This window comes from Hypanus sabinus, chromosome 12 (genome assembly GCF_030144855.1).
Source record: "Hypanus sabinus isolate sHypSab1 chromosome 12, sHypSab1.hap1, whole genome shotgun sequence".
NCBI lineage: Eukaryota > Metazoa > Chordata > Chondrichthyes > Myliobatiformes > Dasyatidae > Hypanus > Hypanus sabinus.
The window spans coordinates 77,531,328-77,550,418 of NC_082717.1; the positions used below are offsets into that span (position 1 = coordinate 77,531,328).

Here is a 19,091-nt window from a genome sequence, read left to right on the forward strand (position 1 = left end):
AAAATAGAAATAATATATATTTTAAAAAGTGAGGTCGTGTTCAAGGGTGGGAGTCCAGGGTTGGGGATCAGGTTGGGAGTTCAGGGTTGGGGATCGGGGTGGGAGTTCCGATTCCGATTCCTTTTAGGAATTGGATGGCAGAGGGGAAGAAGCTGTTCCTGAATCACTGAGTGTGTGCCTTCAGGCTTCTGTACCTCCTACCTGATGGTAACAGTGAGAAAAGTGCATGCCCTGGGTGCTGGAGGTCCTTAATAATGGACACTGCCTTTCTGAGACACGATTCCTTGAAGATGTCCTGGGTACTTTGTAGACTAGTACTCAAGATGGAGCTGCCTAACTTTATGACCATCTGCAGCTTCCTTTGGTCCTGTGGAGTAACGTTCCCCTCCCCCCATACCAGACAGTGATGCAGCCTGTCAGATATAGAAAGACTCTTAATAATTCAAAAGTAAATTTTCACTGCCATCGTCAAGGTACTTAGTTTCTATTTTCATTGGGTGAGATTGTCTCTTCAGCCTTATTTAGCGAATTATGAGAACATTGTCTTGTGTTATTAACATGCACCATATTGAGATTGAAGCCCAAGAGGACTCTCAAACACACTAAATAACCCAGCCCTTAAAAGAATATGTAGTTGGTTTAAGATCCAAGCACCTTAAAGAGGTTTGGCAAATTTAAAAAACGGATCAGTGCTGCAGCAGTTAGTGCAGAAAAATTATAGCACTGGCATTTTTTTGTTGACACATGCGGCAGGACTTTTGCTGTGTGTATTATACTTCTTTCATTTAGGAAAGCTTGCTGTTTTTTACTCACAAAGATACATTCATTCAGCAATGATCATACGTATGACATTTGGTATGAAATGTAAGTACCCATATGGCAGAGGTGACACTGGACAGGAAGACAAGTAAACAAAGTAGAGGTGTGTATTGTACCACCATCTTATTTTCTGCCCTCAGGACTGGCCTGCAGAAAAATCACAACAAGTCATTATCGAGGACCCCCACCATCCAGGCCATGCTCTCTTCTCATTGCTACCATCAGGAAGGAGGTACAGAAGTCTAAGGTTTTTGATAATAAATTTACTTTTGAACTTTGACTTTTGAAATCAAAACTAAAAAATGTAAACCAAGGGCCTGCAATTCTATACACCTTTCACAACTTCAGTGATGAATGAAGTACTTTGAAGAACCTTCAATTCTGAAATGTAGGAAATGCCACAGCTAACATACACATAGGGAAGTCCCATAAACAACAATGAGTTAAGTGACCAGATGTCGGGCAGCACGGTAGTGTAATGGTTAGGAGAACCGGGTTCAATTACTGCTCCTGCCTGCAAGGAGTTTGTACATTCTCCCCGTGACTCTGTGGGTTTCCTCCGGGTACCCCATTTTCCTCCCACGGTCCAAAGACGTATCTGTTAGTGGGTTAGTTGGTCATTGTACATTGTCCCGTGATTAGGCTAAGATTAAATAGGAGGATTGCTGGGCAGCACAGTTCAAAGAGCCAGAAGGGCCTATTCCAAGCTGTATGTCAATAACATTTTAAAAAATACAATAATAATGCTATAGTGATGGTAACTGAGGTGTAAATTTTGATCCAGACATCGAGGAAATTGTCCTGCTCTTTGAACCAGAGATAGTGCATGAAACTGGGTTTTAAATTTTATTGGAAAGGTGGCACGCCTGACACAATAGCTGTCCCTCAGTACTGCATTAGCCACTTCAGCCTAATAAGGTGGCCTAATCTCTCTCACTGAGATCTGCAATCAAACAAAAAAATCCGCAAATTTAATCATGAGGGTGTGTTTGCCTGTTCCTAGGCTGACATTTATGTGACCTGAGACAACAGATTATTTACCCAATCTTTTAAACTACAGGGTCTCCAAAACTTCACTAGTATAAACCAAGCTGAAAAGAAAACAGAATATCATCATGCAGACTGAAGTTGCAGCAGAAAGCAATTAAAGAAAGACACTGACTTTACTGATATGCACTTTCATTGCTGATTTCCTGCCACTGCACAGCAAGGTCTCATGGATAAAAAACAGAGGTTAATGGCATGTATACACAAGCCACACAGCAGTGAACCTAACCCTTTGACAAAGGCAGATGGTGCAAAGAACAATTCTATTTGGCAACTTGACTTCCAAGAGCTGTACCGTTTATCTTGAAAACAATTACTTGTTACATCTAGGTTTATTCTACCTTCGCTTCCTTGTCCTGAATGGGAGGACCAAGAGCGGTTTTGAGTTGGCACCTATACTTCCACTTTCAGCTTTTAGTGCAGTCTTGCCAGGCCCAACCTAAAATGCTGCATAATGAACTGCTGTACGTATGCTGAGTCTCTGGTTATATAAAGTAAGCATAAGGTTAGAATCTCATTTACTCCCGGGGTCAGACACAGAGTGAAGCTAGTTCCACATCGTCCCATCGCACACTCCCAGGGTCAGACACAGAGTAAAGCTCCCTCCACACTGTCCCATCACACACAGTGTAAATTAAAGATGAAGGGTTAATTTTAGTTCTAGTCAATGCCTAGACTTTCCTATGCACTTTCTTTTGTTTCCTCCAGTAAACGGATGATTTGTGCCTTTTTTCCAGTGCAATATTTTTATGTTAAAGGAATGTAGTGGTTCTTCAGACCCAGCTGATGTGGCTCTGCTCACGCCTCTCCATCTAATTCATTCACCTTATCCTTCTACCTCTTTCCCATAATGTGCTAGCTTATGGAAAGCACATACCTGAGACACCTCTGTTTCTGACTGCGTGGTCCAGAAACCACCACACTCTGAATTAGGAAGTTTCACACAAATCCAACTTTGTCAGTGATATCCTTTTATTTATAAACTTCTACATTTGGACTCTGCTGCAAAGGGACTTAATTTTTTGTGATTGTCTTATTAAATTCCATTTTAATAAGGCCACTCTGTTAACTTTTAACCTCTTGAATGATCTTTATTGTCATTATACATAGGCACAATGAAACTCTGTTTAGCTTCCTCTCAGGCAATTAAATAAAGCGGTAGATAAAAACAAGTCAGTAATTTTAAAAACCCAGTATTAAAGTTTATACTTATTTGGCACCATCTGCCTTTGTCAAAGGGTTAGGTTCACTGCTGTGTGGCTTGTGTATACATGCCATTAACCTCTGTTTTTTATCCATGAGACCTTGCTGTGCAGTGGCAGGAAATCAGCAATGAAAGTGCATATCAGTAAAGTCAGTGTCTTTCTTTAATAACCAGCAGCACCAGAATGTCACAGTAATGCACAAAGTGCCGTTAGTGCAAGTATTTGAGTCCTTGTGTGTGCTCACAGTTTCAGTCATTGTTCTGTGGGAGTGGTGTGATGGAGGCCACAGCTCTGGGGTAGAAGCTGTTCCTCAGTTTATTTGTTCTGGCCTTTAGTGTCCTGAACCTTTTGCTGGACAGCAGTGGGTCAAACAGAGAGTGGCCAGGGTGTGTGGTTACTCTGGTTATGCTGATTGCTTTCCTCCTGTGTCTGCTGGAATAGATGGTGTCCAGTCCTGACAATTCGCTGGGCTGCCTTCTTTTCTAGTACATTATAAACATTGTTTTAACCATATAACCATATAACAATCACAGCATGGAAACAGGCCATCTCGGCCCTCCTAGTCCATGCCGAACTCTTAATCTCACCTAGTCCCACCTACCCGCACTCAGCCCATAACCCTCCACTCCTTTCCTGTCCATATACCTATCCAACTTTACCTTAAATGACACAACTGAACTGGCCTCTACTACTTTTACAGGAAGCTCATTCCACACAGCTATCACTCTCTGAGTAAAGAAATACCCCCTCATGTTTCCCTTAAACTTCTGCCCCCTAACTCTCAAATCATGTCCTTTCGTTTGAATCTCCCCTACTCTCAATGGAAACAGCCTGTTCACGTCAACTCTATCTATCCCTCTCAAAATTTTAAATACCTCGATCAAATCCCCCCTCAACCTTCTACGCTCCAATGAATAGAGACCTAACTTGTTCAACCTTTCTCTGTAACTTAAGTGCTGAAACCAGGTAACATCCCAGTAAATCGTCTCTGCACTCTCTCTAATTTGTTGATATCTTTCCTATAATTCAGTGACCAGAACTGTACACAATATTCCAAATTTGGCCTTAACAATGCCTTGTACAATTTTAACATTACATCCCAACTTCTGTACTCAATGCTCTGATTTATAAAGGCCAGTGTTCCAAAAGCCTTCTTCACCACCCTATCTGCATGAGACTCCATCTTCAGGGAACTATGCACTGTTATTCCTAGATCGCTCTGTTCCACTGCATTCCTCAATGCCCTACCATTTACCCTGTATGTTCTATTTGGATTATTCCTGCCAAAATGTAGAACCTCACACTTCTCAGCATTAAACTCCATCTGCCAACGTTCAGCCCATTCTTCTAACCGGCATAAATCTCCCTGCAAGCTTTGAAAACCCACCTCATTATCCACAACACCTCCTACCTTAGTATCATTGGCATACTTACTAATCCAATTTACCACCCCATCATCCAGATCATTTATGTATATTACAAACAACATTGGGCCCAAAACAGATTCCTGAGGCACCCCGCTAGTCACCAGCCTCCATCCCAATAAACAATTATCTACCACTACTCTCTGGCATCTCCCATCTAGCCACTGTTGAATCCATTTTATTACTCCAGCATTAATACCCAACGACTTCTTAACTAACCTTCCATGTGGAACTTTGTCAAAGGCCTTGCTGAAGTCCATATAGACTACATCCACTGCCTTACCCTCGTCAACATTCCTCGTAGCTCCTTCAAAAAATTCAGTAAGGTTTGTCAAACATGACCTTCCTCGCACAAATCCATTCTGGCTACTCCTAATCAGATCCTGTCTATCCAGATAATTATAAATACTATCTCTAAGAATACTTTCCATTAATTTACCCACCACTGATGTCAAACTGACAGGTCTATAATTGCTAGGCTTACTTCTAGAACCCTTTTTAAACAATGGAACCACATGAGCAATACACCAATCATCCGGCACAATCCCCGTTTCTAATGACATCTGAAAGATCTCCATCAGAGCTCCTGCTTTTTCTACACAAACTTCCCTCAAAGTCCTGGGGAATATCCTGTCAGGATCTGGAGATTTATCCACTTTTAAATTTCTTAAAAGTGCCAGTACTTCCACCTCTTTAATTGTCATAGGTTCCATAACTTCCTTACTTGTTTCCCACACCTTACACAATTCAATATCCTTCTCCTTAGTGAGTACCGAAGAGAAGAAATTGTTCAAAATCTCCCTCGGCTCCACACATAGCTGACCACCCTGATTCTCTAAGGGACCAATTTTATCCCTCACTATCCTCTTGCTTTTAATATAACTGTAGAAACCTTTCGGAGTTACTTTCACCTTATTTGCCAAACCAACCTCGTATCTTCCTTTAGCTTTTCTAATCTCTTTCTTAAGATTCCTTTTACATTCTTTATATTCCTCGAGCAATTCCTTTACTCCATTCTGCCTATATCTACTGTAGACATCCCTCTTTTTCCGAACCAAGTTTCTAATATCCCTTGAAAACCATGGTGCTTTCAAACCTTTAACATTTCCTTTCAACCTAACAGGAACATAAAGATTCTGTACCCTGATAATTTCACCCTTAAATGACCTCCATTTCTCTATTACATCCTTCCCATAAAACAACTTGACCCAATCCACTCTCTCTAAATCCCTTTGCATCTCCTCAAAGTTAGCCTTTCTCCAATCAAAAATCTCAACTCTAGGTCCTGTCCTGTACTTCTCCATAATTATATTGAAGCTAATTCTATTGTGATCACTGGACCCGAAGTGGTCCCCAACACATACATCTGTCAGCTGACCTATCGCATTCCCTGACAGGAGATCCAACACTGCCCCATCTCTAGTCGGTACTTCTATGTATTGTTGCAAAAAACTATCCTGCACACATTTCACAAACTCTAAACCATCCAGCCCTTTTACAGAATGAGCTTCCCAATCTAAGTGTGGAAAATTAAAATCTCCCACAATCACCACCTATCTCCTTACACATTTGCTCTTCCAACTCACGCTCCCCATTAGGTGGCCTATAATACACTCCTATCAATGTTACTACACCTTTCCCATTCCTCAATTCTACCCAAATAGCCTCCCTAGAGGAGCTCTCTAATCTATCCTTCCAAAGCACCGCCATAAGATTTTCTCGGACAAGCAATGCAACACCTCCTCCTCTGGCCCCTCCTACTCTATCACACCTGAAGCAACTAAATCCAGGAATATTTAGTTGCCAATCACACCCTTCCTGCAACCATGTTTCACTAATAGCTACAACATCATAATTCCAGGTATCAATCCACGCTTTAAGCTCATCCACCTTTCTTACAATGCTGCTAACTCCCTATACTCTCGTTTCAGGACCTCTTCCCCTTTCCTACCTATGTCATTGGTACCTACATGTACCACAACCTCTGGCTCCTCACCCTCCCACTTCAGGATATCTTGGACGCGATCAGAAACGTCCCGAACCCTGGCACCAGGGAGGCAAACTACCATCCGGGACTCCTGATCACCTCCACAGAACCGCCTGTCTGAACCCCTGACTATCGAGTCCCCTATTACTATGGTCCTCTTTCTTCTATCCCTACCCTTCTGAGCTACAGGGCTGGAGGCCCGGCCACTGTCACTTCCTCCAGGTAGGCTGTCCCCCCCATCATTGCTCAAACATGTGTACTTATTGTCATGTATATTGTCAATATTTCATGTAATATTAACACACTTCTACACGTACCTATCTGTTGTTCAGGTCAGCGTAGATGGTTCTGTATAACTTCCTCATTTGGCATCCTTACTTATTCATTCACAGGTAATCTTACTAGAAAGAGACCTTATTGACGACCCTTAATTGGCCCCTGAGTTAAGTGATTTGCTCAATCTTTTTGGAAAGCAGTTCAGAATCAGCCATGGAGTCATAAGAAGATTAAACAAGGTAAGGCCATCCAATTTTCTTCCTTAAAGGACATTAATGGTTTAGACAGGCTTTACAACTGTTGAGTCAAGAGCTAGCAAAGGAATGACGGATGATTCAAGAATGACTGATGATTCAGAAACGACAGTGCAGAGGAAATAGCGGTATCAATGTTAATTTTAAGTTGAGGTTGACGAATTCCTGTTATCTAATTATTACATATAGGAAGAGGCTGTTTGCTCAACTGGTGCATAACAGTTGCATGACAAGATGGACTCTGGACCTCACAAACTGTAATTGAATCTTATAATCTGCCTCTACTGCTCATTCACTGTAACACTTTATTCTGCATTTTTATCGTTTCCCTTGTACTACCTCAATGCACTGATATGATGAGATGATCTGTGTGCGAATAGAGTGCAAAACCAACTTTTCACTGTACCTTGATATACGTGACACAAATAAACCAACCTACCAATTTACCAAAGGTTTTCCTTCACATGCCCACTCTTCACCAAACTCAGTCAGTATGTTTTTCCTGTCTTTCATCATGTATTTATTTAGTTTTCATCCTTGAATACTTTAAGCTCTTCACTGTCTTTTTGGAAACCAGCAGCTCTAGAAGATAATTGGCAAAGTCAGAAATATGAAGTTAACTGGTAGATTAGCCACAAGTTAATTGATTTGCAGAACAGACCTTTGAGGCTGAGAAGCCTGTTGCTTTGCTCCCATATGAAATGTGCTACCTCACTGCACCATTCCAAACTCAGTATGAATGCAATAAAATAATTTATGTGGCATCATAAAGAGACAAATTAATTCTTCACCATAGTTTGTCATACAGCTGTAAATCAGCTCCACATCTCCACATCTGCTCAGTCTCTGACCTCATCTGCACAGAGATTGTGGGCAGGGTGGGTTCTGCGCTTAAGGAGGGTAGATCCACTATTCGAGGAGCACCTTGTGCCAAGTTGCACAAATTATATCTGCTCCTGATTTATTTTTTCCAGTGTTGCAATTTTGATCATTAGATCCCATTCAGCTGCTCAAGGGGACTCTGACAGCAGCAGAGAAGGGAATGGGGTGTTTGGCAGAAACAGAACGTTGAGGGAGGAGGAATAACAAAATCCTGGGGAGGGAGTTGCAGAGAAAGGAAAGGAGAGCAGCAGGCAGAAAGGAAAGAAAAATGACAGAGTGCGAAACCAGAGGAAAACATTGTTGATGGAAATGTAAAGAAACACAGGACCAGAAATGTGGAAGCAATGAAAGAGCGAGCGAAGTATCAAACCCACATACAGGGGGAGGGGGGGCAGTGAAGCTTGCCATTTTAATGTAGGAAACAATTTCCTGTATTGAGGAATATACTCACATGGATAAACTTTTCACAATTTGTTAATGAAACCAGAAAGTTTGGTCCCACTGATCTGGCAACTGGGAGCCAAAGAGAGAGAGAAATACTGACCAGACGTGCACCCCTTTCAAAACCACAACAAATTGGGTGCGACAATTTTTGCCTTAAAATTACCTTATAAGAATATAATTACATGTCTTTTTCTTTATGTACTATGTCACGCGAACACACAAAAATAGAGGACAGGCAAAGTAACCTACAGGCCAGTGTTTTGGTGCTAAATGGCTTATCTCTTAAATAGCCAAATCCTCTGCACTGCCCATGGAGGTATTAGTTGTGCCATAGAATACTCTCCACTACCTCAGATGGGTACACCTGCATTATTTAAGACATTTAGAGGGTTTATGACAGAGTTTGGACTTATCCAGTTCCTTCTATGTTCCTTCATTCCACTATCAGCACACAGCAACCCGCACTGCAACAAGCTGCCAAGTCTCATTGACAGGGACTTCAAAACTTTGGAGCTCTATCAGCTAGAAGGACACAGATAATAGAGAATACTTACACCCCTAGGTCTCCCTCCATACATAATATGAGGATCTATCACCATATCATCACTGCTAATGGATGCAAGCCCTGTAACTCTGCACTCACCTTCACCATGGGGGTACTTTCAGCAAGTGAGCTTCGACGATTCAAGAATCCCACTTCCTCCAGAGTGAGCGAGATCTCTGGTGTTGCTGCTTATGTATCTCCTGAATTCCAGGAGCATACTATCTGACAAGTACGTTATTCTAGCATAGTCATTTATAAAAAGGATTCTTTCAATGATGGTCTACAACAAGGTGAGGTGGGTAGGAAGAAAATGCCAATGGAAGGTTAGTTTAAAAAGAACTCTTTAGCCAGTTTTGGGGTCCCAAATAGATAAATACAGACCACAGGAGGGAAATCAGAGAGGGGCGGTGATTAATCCCAGGCTCCTCCAATGCACAATCTGATGGCTAGCTGTAAAATATTGTTGGTTTTCAGTAGGAACCACCATTAGTTTTCCTCAACGGCAGAAGTCATGTGATGAGAGAATTTGTTGTATTGGGATCTGAGGAAGAAGGAGGAAGACTAGCAATGTTGAGTGAAAGAGCAAAGAAGTATTAGTTACACAATGCTATTTCTATCGAGGGATTCAGATAATGACTATAACCGATAAAATATTTAAGAACTATGGGCAATGTTTTCAGTCACTCATTGGAACACATACTGTAGGTGCAAATGTTGGTGTCATCAGGTTCTGTAATCATCAGGTTTTCGAACTGACCTACCCAATTTTAATCATACCTTAACAATGGGACACTACAGATCACCACTTGCACTACTGTAGACGTGCCTCTGATTGTATCTTTTTTTTACATAATGCCTTGTTATTGCACAATCTATTTTATCTCTGTTCAATGTTTTGTACAATTTATGTATAGTGTATATTCTATATGTTGTATGTTCCTACATGCCTATAATGCTGCTGCAAGCAATATTTTCATTGCACCTGTACCTCACTGCACTTGTGCACATGACAATAAACTTGGTTTGACTTGAATGTTAAATTGGGACTTAACCTGCTCTTTTTATGCACTCAGAAAGTTAAGTTGTTCACTCTTTAGAAGATCCATTTTTTTCTTAAATTCGTCCAAGTTTTGGTGCCATTTCAAGCGCTATTTACTTTTTGAGGGTAACAATACTTTCATCAGCAAAAAGTGATGGAATTGAACAGATTTCCCATCTTACACTGAGCTTAACTTTGTCTTCTAAAGTCCTTAAAGGAAAATGATGCAGATTGATGTTTGTAAAGGCATCTTTTTTCCACATTTTGCTTTGTCAATTTCATGATTCATCCTTAAAGTTACCTTTAACTAGTTTAAATCCCTGTTTCTACTGCCAGTGATTTTAATTGAGAACAGTATTCTGGGTTGAACATCTTGACGTTATGTAAGTAGACCAAAGAATGGCAAATGACATTCAAACCAGAAAAGTATGACTAGCTTCATTTTTGGAAGACATACCAGACAGAACGTTCACAGTGATTGGTGGGACACTGGTGAGTGTTGTTGAACAGCAGGATCTAAGAGTACAAATATGTAGTTCTCTGAAAGTGGCATCTCAGCTAGACGGGATTGTGAAAAAGGCATTTGGCATGTTGACCTTCTTCAGTTAGGGCATAAGAGTTGGGATATTATGTTTCAGTTGTATAAGATATTGATGAGGCTGCACCCGGAGTGTAGTGTACAGTCTTGGTTACTGTCATAGGAAAGACATCATTAAGCTAGAGAGTATGCACAAGAGATTTATGAAATGGTACCAAGGGCCCGAGATATAGGGAAATGTTGGGCAGGTCACAACTTTATGTATTGGAGTATATGAGACTGAGGGTGAATCTATAGAGGGGTATACAGTCATGAGAGGCATAGGTAGGGTGGATTTTTTTTTTCAGTCTTTTTCCCAAGGAAATGGAATCAAAAGCTAGAGGGCATAGATTTAAGTTAACGGGAGAAAGATTTATAAAGGCAGCTTCCTTATGCAGAAGGTGATTCATATGTAGAATAAGCTGCTTGACAAAATGGTTAAGGCAAGTATAATAACAACTCGGATGAGTGTATGTATAGCAAAAGTTTGGAATGATTTTCTTCATACTCTTATGAACTTGCTGAAACCCTGCTTCTACCACTCATCTACACACAAGGGACAGATTAGAACTGAGATCAAATCCAGGTCTTTGGTTGTCTGTACTACCTGTGCCACTCTGCTGCCCCAAGTTTTTGCAATTCAATAGTCAAGGTGCAGTTTGACATGGAATTTTTTAAAATGGTTATTATATCTTTTCAATTGTTCTTTTCTTTAGGTTGTTAGTATCCTATTCGCTTTCCTGCTGGGTCTTTGATGAGTATTTCTGCTTTCTCTCACTTTGTAATTTGTCCATAATCTTATAAAGTCATCAGTCAAAAAATACCAATGACAAACTAGAGGCAAATCCATTTTAACACTATGATTCCCATTGATTTCTCTTCCTTATGTGTGTTGTCCTTAAGTGTCTGTTCCAGTCATCCACATATTTTATCCTTGTCGAACTGTCAGTTTTCAAGCACCCTCTTCAAATTCTCAGGCAGCATACATAAAATGCTGGTGGAACTCAGCAGGTCAGGCAGCATCAATGGAAGTGAATAAACAGTTGATATTTCAGCTGAGACCCTTCTTCAGGACTGGAAAGGAAGGAGGAAGATGCCAGAATAAAAAGGTGGGAGGAGGGGAAGGAAGATAGCTAGAAGGTGATAGGAGAAGCCAGGTGGGTGGGAAAGCTTAAGGGCTGGAAAGGAAGGAATCCAACAGCAGAATGTGAAGCAGTAGGGGACCCAGGGGGAGGTGATAGGTAGATGAGAAGAGGAAAGAGGCCAAGGTAAGGAATAGAAGAAGAAGAAAGGGGGAGGGAAAAATTACCAGAAGGAGAAATTGATGTTCATGCCATCAGGTTAGTGGCTACCCAGACAGAATATGAGGCATTGTTCCTATACCCTGACAGTTCAGATTTTGTTGTTTTGCCCTAATTCTGCACTGTCAATAAATTCGGTGCAGTAGTCAAGTCATTTACATCCATTACTGGACCCATTACAAAGCATTTATATATTTCACAAAGTTCTCCCTTGGTTTCCACAGTCAGCTGTAGCAATGAATTCCACATGTGCTGTAGCTAACAAATTCTTCCTCATTTCTGTTCTAGAGGGATATCCTTCTATTCTGAGGATGTGCTCTCTGGCCCTAGACTCACCCACTATAGGAAGCACCCTCTCCACATCCACTCTATCTGGGCCATTCAAGCCTTTAGAGGCAATGGTATATTTTTGTCTTTGCATTACAGTCTGTGCCCAATTCAGGAAACTTGGCAGCCAACTTATACACACCATCTCTCAAGAAAGGCAATTTGTTATTAATCAGCTAACATGTTTCAGACAATGGACTGGGGATAGCTAAACGCTTGATCCTCTTCAAAATCATATTGTGGGATCTATTATGGGAGAAGGTAGACTGAACCTCTGTTGGCATCGATGGAGAGAGAAAGAGTTAACATTTTAGATCCAGGATCCTTCACCACACGCTGTTTCCCACTACACAATGCTGCCTGACCTGCGGTGTTTTACCAATATTTTCTGTTTTTATTTCAGATTTCCACCATCTGCAGTTGTTTTTAATTTCATTCGCTATGTCAGGAGCTGTATCCACTACTTTCTGATTCAGAAGCAACAGGGCCACTAGTTGTGGCCAGCACAGGATCATGTGGGCACGGTACCAAAAGTCTGAACAGCCGTGAGCCGAGAGAAGTCCCTGTCTCTGGCCAAGAAGGGAATAAAATAGAGTAGGGAATGAGGATCTAAGAGATGAGCAGGGAGAAGAGAAGAACCAAACCATTTGTGTGGAAGCAAAGAGAAGGCATGAAGTGGTCACCAGTGGTCCAAAGTTCAAGGTTTCTGACCTTTAATGTGGTAACTTTTGATCCTTCATTTTCCTTTCCTCCTTCCTTCCAAAAGCTGCCGTGTTTATGTGAACTAAGTCATTTTCACTGAAGAAATAAAACCTAGAAAAAGTCTGATAAAAAAAATCTGAATCACAGAGAAAAAAACGTGGCCCCAAAACAGATCAAAGTAACCACATCAAACAAACAACACTTTAAAAGGAAAAGTTATAGTCAAACCATTCTTTCCTCTTTACCTGAGATAGCTGCAGGAATTAACGTCATTTTAAAACAAACACTCAGAACTTCTTACTCCCCTAGAGCAGGAGATAAAGTAAATATTCAAGTCACAGGGAATTTTATTTAAAAATGCTCACTAATGCTGAAGTGGTCCCAGTCTGACCTGATTGAACTTGTTAGTTAACGTACTGCTAAGGTTCTCTTCGAGAAACTGTTAGGAAGGATTAAGGACTGTGTGTTTTGCTGCAAGTGTTTCTATGGCAAGATGGGTTCATTAAATTTATTATGCAGCTGCTTTAAAGTTTTTTATATACATTTTAAGTCACTGCATTCTCAGCATATTGACAAAGAAGCCATTGCCTGCAAAATTAGCTTAACACTTCTTTCATGTTAGTAAAATCAACAAAAAAAAAGTGGTGGGATATCAAACACTTGGCAGTCATGGTCTGACTTTCTGCTTTTAATAGGGTGCCAAAAAACAGGCAAAAGTGAAGCAGTCTATAAATAATTGACAGTAAATACACACTGATAATTTAAGAGAACACTCTCACACAATTGGTTTCTAGAAATTAAAACCAAGGCAGAAAAGCAATTAGTTGGATGGAAACTGCCTGGCTCTGTGCTGGAATTGTGTGATGTTCACACATGCACACGGTGGATAATGAAAGAGAAGAGACATGCACATGCAGATAGGATTTGCCCTGGCACATGTCTAAGATATACATTGATAAGAATCCAAGTACACTGAACAAAACCCCAAGCAATTCACACCTTTAGCATCTTTATTGAACAAAATTTGTCTGAGGGATCGGGGGGAAGTGACATTTCCAACATTGTGCGGAGCCAGTTGAATTTTACGAAAACGTTTCATTTATCAGAGTTTTAATGATAGAGGCCAGAGAGAGGCTAAAATCCACTAAATTCTATCAAGTTGTGTATAGGCTTAATTTAAAAATTAGTAATAAAGTTAGCTTGAATATAATATTAAACAAATATTAAGTGCTAATTTACTGAAAGTGCGTCAATGTATTTTATTGGAAAAACATGATTTACAATTCAAAGCCCTGCATATGTGGCGGTAGTGCCAACTCTGTAAGGCATAGGAGCTGAATTAGGCCAGAAGGCCAATAGAGTCAACTCCAAACTCTGAGGAAATCAGGTTACACACCAGAGTTCTATCATCTCTCCACTGAAGTCCTTTAACTTTGCCTGATTGTGCCTTTGCTGACAGAAGAATCATTGCTAGGAGGTGGCTGTGAAGAAAATCTTGTACTGACTCTTACAGAGAATTATAATAACCATTCATTTCATTCCCTGAAAATCATTTCTTATTTGAACAGGCCAGGGATGGTAACTTAACAACTTAGTGCTGGGGATTTAGGCTACTCTTGCCAGCCTAAGTCTTGAAACTACATTCTTTTGCTGACCATTGTCATGTTATTATTTATTTATTTAGTAATACAGCATGGAGTAGGCCCTTCCAGCCCGTCAAGCCTTGCTGCCCCAGCAACCCCCAACAATCCCAACATAACTCTAATGTAATCACGGGACAGCTTACATTGACCAATTAACCTACCTGGAATGTCTTCACACTAAATGCTACGCTACCACGGTGCCCAGCTCAGCCATTATGATTTAGCTGCCAGCATTCTCAACAGAAAGCTATGCGTTTATGTTTCCTTCAAGGACCTCAATACTGCACTGAAAGATGTTTGCATGTTTGCATACAACTTGTTAAACCAAGACCATTATCTAGGTGGATGTGAAGGATTCCGTGCACGATGAGCCAAAATATTTTCACTTGTGTCCTGGTCAGTGATTGTATCATCAAAGTAGTTAACCTGAATTTTATCATGTTGCTCTTTGCAGGGCTTGCATTTGGGTGCCTGCTGCTAACATCAATACATGCAGGCCTGCAGGGGCATGTGTTAAAGGATACAATGAAAGTTGATTCAGCCAACACAAAGTGTTTTGAAAAAGGACTGCAATTGCAGATTTAAGAAAAATTTGGATGAGTACATGGATGGGAGAGGTATGGGACAGCTATGGTCTAAGTGCTGGTCGATGGAACTAGATAGAATAACAGTTCAACATGGACTAGATGGGCCAATGGTCCTGTTTCTTTGCTGTTGTGCTCTATTGCTCTTTGACTCTAGGATCCCGGTGCCATTGTTCACTGAGGAGCTAGGTCTTGCATAAAAGCATCTCAATCACTTGTAGTGTGCATTGTCCAAGGAGGCAAAATGAGTGGCACTGGTGCTTTAGAAGCATAGAAAACCTACAGCACAATACAAGCCCTTCGGACCACAAAGTTGTGCTGAACATGTCCTTACCTTAGAAGTTACCTCGGGTTACCCATAGTCTTCTATTTTTCTAAGATCCAGGAGTCTCTTAAAACACCTTATCGTATCCACCTCCACCACCATCACTGGCAGCCCACTCCACCACTCACTCACCACTCTCTGCGTAAAAAAAACTTACCCCTGACATCTCCTCTGAACCTCCTTCTAAGCACCTTAAAACTGTGTCCTCCGGTGCTAGCCATTTCAGCCCTGGGAAAAAGCCTCTGACTATCCAAATCTATTAACTTTGTACTTCAAATCTATTAACTTGATGACACCACCAACGTTTTGACTTGACAACATTACTAATGCATAGACTTGATGATGCTATGAATGTGAAGTACTGGTTTATATTTCTCGTGTATTTTCTATACACAGAGCCTATCTTTGAAATAAAACACATGCTTTCATGTAGGAGTACATGCATTGGATCCTTTATTCAAGGCTGTGTTGCAACTATAGATTTACAGTGGCATGTTCTCCACCGTACATCTATAGAGTCTTTGCTGGACATACCAAATCTCCTCAAGCTCTTAATGAAGTAGAGCTGCGACTGTGCTTTCTTTAAGTTTGCCCAGGACAGAGAAGACAGTGTATGTGCTTGTACATGTGCGTTTGTGTGTATGTGTTTGTTTATATACTGTATATTATATCTGTGTGTATTAACCCCAAGTATACTGAATGCAGAGATGTGAAGAATAATTTGTCAAATGCCCTCTAAGAAAGATTTATGTTTTCAAACCTGTAAATTCTGAATGTTTGTTTAATTGCTGAAATGAAGTTATTTGCTTATTTACCCCGTCATCTTACTCCACCATGTGCACCATCCCGTTCCACAACAAATTTTACCTGAAAGTTGTGATAGCTGCATTCTTTAGAAAAAAAAGCCTCTCACTTTAATTCCATTTATCTTCAGAGATGAAAAGAATATTCACTGAATTATTTAGAATGAATTTTATGGATCCCTCTATTTACAGGATTATCATTATTAGGATGAATGGGCATAAGCAGCCAAATAGTTTGTCCGCAATGCAATGGATAATTACTCAGAAATAAGATGGTTTTATGAAACGTGTTTACTTCTTCAAGCTCTTGGCAAGTAATCATGGTAACATAGTTGCTTATCATAAAAGAGAATAGAGTATGATTTGCAAAGCAATAGTTCTGCTGATCCTATGCCTTGATCTTCATTCGAGAGGTGAGTTCCCAATCTCCTGCAATTAAATACAATACTTATGGGGTGCTGAAAAGCAGAGCCAAAGGAAGGAAGATTGAAATGAGATGGTTTCTATCCCTACCAATGTTCTGATAAAAGAAGTGAATTGAATAATCGATTAGCGAAGAGATTGCCTCAGTGCGGGAAAGATTGTTGGTGAGAAGATGGGACCGTCAGAGAAATGGAAAGAAGATTTTTGAGAAAAGTAGACTTTGATAGAAACTTGTAATGGAAATATAACCCAATAATTGGGGTGCAATAGTTCAGCTGTATAGTTCAATAGTAGTATCTTTTGAATGTCCACTTAAGGTCAACAAAAATGGATATGATTTTCCATACCAGCTAGAACAACAAACAGCAGCTGGACACCAAGTAGCCAAGCCGTTTGGGATGCTCAGATTTGAATTGGTTATGTGGTCAGGGCGGATACAGATCTCTGTGCTCAATTCATTGAGTTGTCTAGTTCTGTCAGGCACACTTTGGACAAAGGGTCAGTCAATAAATATGGCACATGGAAAAAAACCAGCATCCTCCTGGTAACAGGAAGGAAATAAAACATCCTAAATGTGACAGAGATAATGTTAATACTCAACTCACCTAAAAGGTTGTGGGCATCTCTTTAAACTTCTGGGATTTGGTTTGGTTTGGCTTTGTTTGTTTGCTGAAGTAGAGACATAGAGCAGAAATTGCATGAGAAAGGCTACTGACCTCAATGCTCTAAATTTAAACATGCTTAAGTATACAAATGACCAAAGACTCTACACTGTGCATTTTTCTGTCAGCTTCCTTCAGCCAAGGGCAGACATCAATCCTGATGTTTGGAAGAAGTGTCAAGAAAGACAAGAAACCGTTGACTCCTTGCTGTGTACAAGCATGTTGCAAATTCAATGCCCAGGACATTCACAGCAGCAACAAAGGGCAGCTGTTGGAAAATGCATGAACAGTTAAAAATGACTACCTGAAATTAAAAAATATATATTTTATAAGACTGATTTGTATAAATCTGGGGCAATCTGTCATTTGTTTAAGTAAAGAAAGCATGCCTCAACTAATCTCAAACACATTTTACATGAATTGTATTTAAAATGAAACAAAGATCATATTTCATGCTGCTTTAACTGCTCTCAGTTGAGCTAGTGGGAAGAGTCTGGAGGCTCCAATGCACAGGACTGCAAGAGGCTGCAGAAGGTTGTAGAAACAGTCAGCTCTATCATCGACACCATCGAGGACATCTCCAAGAATGCGGGATCCATCATTAAAGACCCTGACCATCCGAGACGTAGTCTTCTTGTTACCACCATTAGGAAAAGGTCCAGAGCTTGAAAGCCCACGTTCAGTGATTCAGGAATAGTTTCTTTCGCTGTGCCATCAAATTTCTGAATGGTCCGTAAGCACTACCTCATTATTCATTTTTACACTTTTTACTTGTTTTGTAATATAAAGTAATTTTATGTCTTTGCACTGCGGCCACAGAACAATGCACTTCACATCATGTAAGCCAGTAATCGCAAGCTGATTCTGATTCTGAATATTACAATCAACATCAGAGTCAGAATCAGGTTTATTATCACCAGCGTGTATCGTGAAATTTGTTAACTGAGCAGCAGCAGTTCAATGCAATACATAAATAGATTAAAAATCATGCAAATACAGAAATAATATATATTAAAAAAGTGAGGTGGTGTTCATGGGTTCAATGTCCATTTCAGAATCAGATGGCAGAAGGGAAGAAGCTGTACCTGAATTGCTGACCGTGTGTCTTCAGGCTTCTGTACCTCCTACCTGATGGTAACAGTGAGAAAAGGGCATGTCCTGGGTGCTGGAGGTCCTTAATAATGGACGCTGCCTTTCTGAGACACCGCTCCTTGAAGGTGTCCTAGGTACTTTGCAGGCTGGTACCCAAGATGGAGCTGACTAAATCTACAACCCTCTGCAGCTTCCTTCAGTCCTGTGCAGTAGCACCCACCCCCATACCAGACAGTGATGCAGCCTGTCAGAATGGTCTCCAAGGTACATCTATGGAAATTTTTGAGTGTTTTTTTTACATACCAAATCTCTTCAAACTCCTAATGACTTATAACTACTGTCTTGCCTTCTTTACAGCTGCATCGATATGTAGGAACCAGGTTAGGTCCTCAGAGATCTTGACACCCAGGAACTTGAAACTGCTCACACTCTCCATTTCCCCGGGGATTATAAGGACCCTCTATCACTGTGGATATAGCAGGGATATCCGAACAGAGTGAAGAGCTGGCGCAGGGCTTTTATGATGGACGTGGTAGTGGTGTCGGGGCAGGGAATGGTAAAGGGGAACCGCGAGTACTCGTCAATAATATTGAGAAAATAGACATTGTGGTCTTTGGAGGGAAGGGGGCCCTTAAAGTCAACACTCAGTCGCTCAAAAGGGCGGGTGGCCTTGACAAGTTGCGCCATTTCAGGACGGTAGAAGTGTGGTTTGCACTCAGCGCAGATTTGGC

General features: G+C 40.7%; 1 long non-coding RNA gene across 1 annotated transcript; it reads left to right on the forward strand.

The window, feature by feature from the left end:
* The first annotated feature begins 1,014 nt into the window (after positions 1-1,014).
* LOC132403034 (uncharacterized) lies at positions 1,015-17,563 on the forward strand. The gene is made up of 3 exons (XR_009515167.1): positions 1,015-1,051; positions 6,875-6,997; positions 17,397-17,563. It is a non-coding gene; the product is annotated as an uncharacterized LOC132403034 (long non-coding RNA).
* The last annotated feature ends 1,528 nt before the right edge of the window (positions 17,564-19,091 follow it).